The following is a 4728-nucleotide window of genomic DNA, read 5'->3' as shown; positions in this document are numbered from 1 at the left end:
AAATGAAAAAAATTAAATCTTTAAGTGGCTTAATATGTAAAAATATAGGGTTAAATATGTTTTTGGTCCCTCAACTTTTAGTGAATTTTGGAATTAGTCCATTTTGAAACTTTGGACCAATTTAGTCCTTCATTTTTCAAAATATGTGAATTTAGTCCTTTTAATCAAATTTTGGTAAGTTTAGTTGATGTTTCGTACACATTTCAGGATTGTATTTAAGTTGTTTATATTGTTTAACACATTTTTGTTTTAATATTAAGTCAAATACTATTATGAAACGCACTTGAAATGTCAAATAAACTTAAAAAAATTGATTAAAAGGACTAAATCCACGCATTTTGAAAGATAAAGGACTAAATTAGTCCAAAGTTTCAAAATGGACTAATTCCAAAATTTACTGAAAGTTAAGGGACCAAAAACATATTTAACCCAAAAATATATTCAAATCCAAAGTACATAAACCAAATCCATCACTGCTAAAAATTATCATATTACATGAGATTTTTCTTGCAAATTTGTTAAGAAAATTTATAAGAAAAGATTTTTTTCTCCCATTGTTGCTAAGAATCTTAATTAACATGTAATTCTTTCTTTTATGGATAATTAATCTTACTAAATTATAAAATTTGCAAAATATAATTGACAGAAAATATAATTTTTTTAGTTGGGCATATAATTAAAAGCAAGTTTTCCAAAACAGATATTGTTGTTATAAATTAAGGTTTCACATAAACTCATTCTTTAAACTATGTGAAAAAAAAAAAAGAACAGTTATTTAGAAAAAAAAAAGTATGGATAACTAGGAGAAAAGGTGACCAAGGGTGTTGATGTTTGGCAGTAGGCCAGGTATCACATGTGATTAAGTCGGTTGAATGGTGCTTCAAGGAAGGAATAAAGTGGTGTGAAGTGACAACTAACATGTTTTAGTTCGAGACCTGAGTTTATATGAGAATTTGGTAAAAACCTACAAGAGGTAATGTAGAGCATATGGAAAGTAAGTCAGTATATTAGATACAAATTTGTTGGTGGGACATAAAGGATCCTTCAAGCTTTAGGTTTGAAGTTGAGAAGTTTCTTTCAGAGCAGCGCCTTGACCAAACTAAATTATTTAACACCATATCACCTAGCATAGAGGTAATAATTCTAGTTAGTTATTATGTGGAGGTCGATCAGTCTTGTCAAGGTCATCTGGGACTGGAAGACGAGTGACTCTACATGGGATTTAGAGGAGGACATGAGGAAGTCATATCTGCATCTTTTCTAGTAAGTCTTAATTTTCGAGGTCGAAAATTTTTATTGTTGGGGCGATTGTAAGCCCCATTTTTCAGCTTAATAAGTGACTTGGGCCTGGCCTTTTCGTGGGCCCAAGGCCAGCCCATTAGGGGGACCCAATACCCTTTTCCAGCCCCTAACCCCTTCCATTCTATCTCATTTCTAGAAATCAGCTCTTTCTCCCTCTCTTTTCTCCACCAAAGTGCTCTGCTAGGGTTTTGAGCAAGCATTCTCTATGGGCTAAGTTACGAGTTCCTTCCAAGTAAGTAATCCCCTCAGTTTCTGTTTCACTTCGTCTTTTAACTTATAAGCTTTGGTCTCACCTAAGTCTTGACCTTGGTCTCCTTTTTGTCCCCTTATACTTATGTTTTCAGATTGAGATGGCATGTGAAAATTGTTGGTAAAAGAGTTTCAAGGGAAACTCTTGGAGATGGTGGTTAGTGTATACCTTGATATAGGAGATGTCTAGATAAAGGAAGGTATCCTGAACTCTAATAATCATTCACGCTCACATAGAGCAGAATGATTTATGTGGTGAGAGTGGTAGGAAGTCCTAATCTTGGGACATATTGGGCCCAAGACATTAGAGGATCAACCCTGTGTGTGGTTGGGTGATAACCCCTTGCGTCTAGACTATGCAGAGTTTAGAAACCAGCACAAATGCATACTTCCTTTAGAATTCTATATCAAGAGTATGATCTGAATATGGAGTCTTAGAGTCTTGCTTGTTTGCTATCACATGATTAAGTGCCTACTGTGTTGCATGTTTATAATCTGTTTTAAGTATCTACTTGCTATGACATGTTGAAAATTATTTTACACTAGCTTATCCTTTCTTTTTGTGTTTGTTCTCTTCTTTGGATTTTCCTTTTGCGATGATCACCAAATCCTTGGTGTGAGCAGATGTCGAGACTCTTGATGATCGTGATGTTGGCGGGGAGGTTGCGGTGTAGTTAGGCTTCCGGGATCCTTTATCGCTCATTGTTGAGCATTTATTCTTGTGTACTGTTATTTTGTAATTTCTTGCTTTGTGAGCACATTTTCAGTTTAATCTAATCTATGTTTAGATTTTATTCATGGCATTGTGCTGTGTCTTCGGGTTTCTATTCCAGTATAATTTAGGATAACGATAAAAGGTTAATTCTAATATACTTTATGTCGATGTTCTAGTACGTACTATAATTATGTGGCGTTCTATTTATTAGAATTATTCTATTGGAACGTTACATATATAAAATCAAAATTTTATAGAATATGCGTCATATATAGAATTAGTATGAAATAAATAAAATTTTATTCAATAAAAGAATTGACAATTTAATCAAATAAAAGTTTCATAAAAAATTGAATACTTGTTAATATATATATATATATATATATATATATATAATTATAGAAAGTAGTATAATTAACTTAATTAAAATAATAAGATAACTTGAAGAGATTATTTATTAATATTAATAAATTAATTAATTATCTAATCTTCTATAAAAATATTTTTTAGTGTTTATAATATCTTCTGTAAAACAAATAATTGGTTTTGAAAACTATCACTTTTAATTTATTTATACATTTATTTAATCACAACACTCATAAATATGAACTAGTGTTTAGAGAATTGAACTTTCAAAGATTTTCAAAAGGAAAACAGAATTATTAACTCATATATTTTCATAAGAATAATTGTGAACCATTTAATTGAGAAATCTTTATTTAATTAAAAGAAATATAGTTGACATATTAATATTATTACAATAAATACGGGCAAAATATTATACTATTATTCAATTTAAAAGAAAAAATTTCATGTGAATTAAATAACAGATATATTAAAATGTATTAATTTTTTTTTTAAATCATAAATTAAAGAGGAAAAATTCGAAATTTTTGTTGAGAGTGGGATTTGAACCCACGCCCTTTCGGACCAGAACCTTAATCTGGCGCCTTAGACCAACTCGGCCATCTCAACTTTGATAAAATTGTTATAATATTGAAGTTATAATACATATTAACAAATAAATTATTAATTTTGTTACGTAAGGGTTGAAAACTTTGATATTTTTATTACATTAAGTTTGAGTTATAATTAATTTGAATGTTTAGAATGTTTAAAGTGATTATTTTAGTTTTGATATGACTTTAGTATAGAGGGTTTCTTTTTTGAAATTTTGAGTCTTCGGTTAAGTTTTATTCTAAATAAATTGAATTGTTTTTTTAATTTGTTAAAATATTGTCATAAACTTGTTGGGCTTCTAAAAAAGAACATGTTAATTGATTACAAATTGTAAAATTAGAAAACCTTTAGACATTTCATACTTTAATGTCACTTTAATTAAATAAATATAGTTTTAATCTATTAAAACTACTTAAAATTGATACTATAATACTAACAAGAGTATAATTCAATAATGAACTTAAATGTGACTTACGAACATAGAGTTTAAATCCTTTATATATTTTCAAACAAAAAGAAGAACGAGTATTTATTCTAAAAGATTCATAATGGGAAGAAACGTATAAAACTAAACGAAGAATTTGAAAAAAAAAAAAATTACTTCCTACCAGAAAAAAGAAAACCTTCTTTGAAATTGTAAGACTTTCACAGATTCTTTGAGATTACTTACTCACAAATCTTATTCCATGTATAGAAAAAAGTGAAAACTAAAAGAATGTCATATGAGATACCTACTTATGTTCAAATTAATATTTCTTCACTTAATTTAATATCGATTGAGATAAACTATGTAATAATGATTTTTTTTTAAGTATGTATAGCACTTTTTTAAAAAAGAAATTGTTAAAATTTAATATTGAATGAGTTGAATTTTATTCAATAAAATTTATTTTATTAGTAAAGCAAAAATTTCATTTTGAAATCTTTGTGTATTAAATCTTCGTTTTTATTTAGGATGGTTCGGCTAATTATCATAAAAGAAATTAAGTAGTTGTAATAATAAATTTTTACAGAAAATTACTGTCAATTTTTTTTAAAATATTTTGTGTAAAACATTTTTCGTAACAAATTTTATTAAAAATACTTGTAAATTTTATAATTTTATAAAAAATTATTCACAAAGAAATTATCTATCAAGTAAAATTCTTAAAAAAAATAACAAAAAAAGGTTTTTTCTTGAAAATATTTTTGACAAATTTGTAAGAAGATTTCCATGTAATATGATAATTTTTAGTAGTGCGAATTACTTTAAGTATTTTTTTATTTATTTAATTTTTATTAGAAATTATGTGATTTAAATGTTCAATAAGGAAACTTAAATATCTACCATGTATTTTCTATCAATTGGTTTGTATACGTTGTAAACAATATTTGAAAGTATTCATCTCTGTTAATGACTAGAAGTATATATACATTTATCGGATACATATATGACTTTCATTTGTATCATAGCTATAGTATCTCATCTGTGTATTTTTATATAAATAGCAAGAAAATTGCAA

At 27.3% G+C, this 4728-nt stretch overlaps 1 non-coding gene across 1 annotated transcript; it reads right to left on the bottom strand.

Moving 5' to 3' along the window:
• Positions 1-3160: 3160 nt before the first annotated feature.
• Positions 3161-3241, bottom strand: TRNAL-AAG. The gene has a single exon. It is a non-coding gene; the product is annotated as a tRNA-Leu (tRNA).
• Between the last annotated feature and the right edge of the window lie 1487 nt (positions 3242-4728).

This window comes from Vigna unguiculata, chromosome 11, assembly GCF_004118075.2.
Source record: "Vigna unguiculata cultivar IT97K-499-35 chromosome 11, ASM411807v1, whole genome shotgun sequence".
In the NCBI taxonomy this organism is placed as follows: Eukaryota; Viridiplantae; Streptophyta; class Magnoliopsida; order Fabales; family Fabaceae; genus Vigna; species Vigna unguiculata.
The sequence above is the reverse complement of the archived record's forward strand: the minus strand, read 5'-3'. Positions and strand labels throughout refer to the sequence as shown.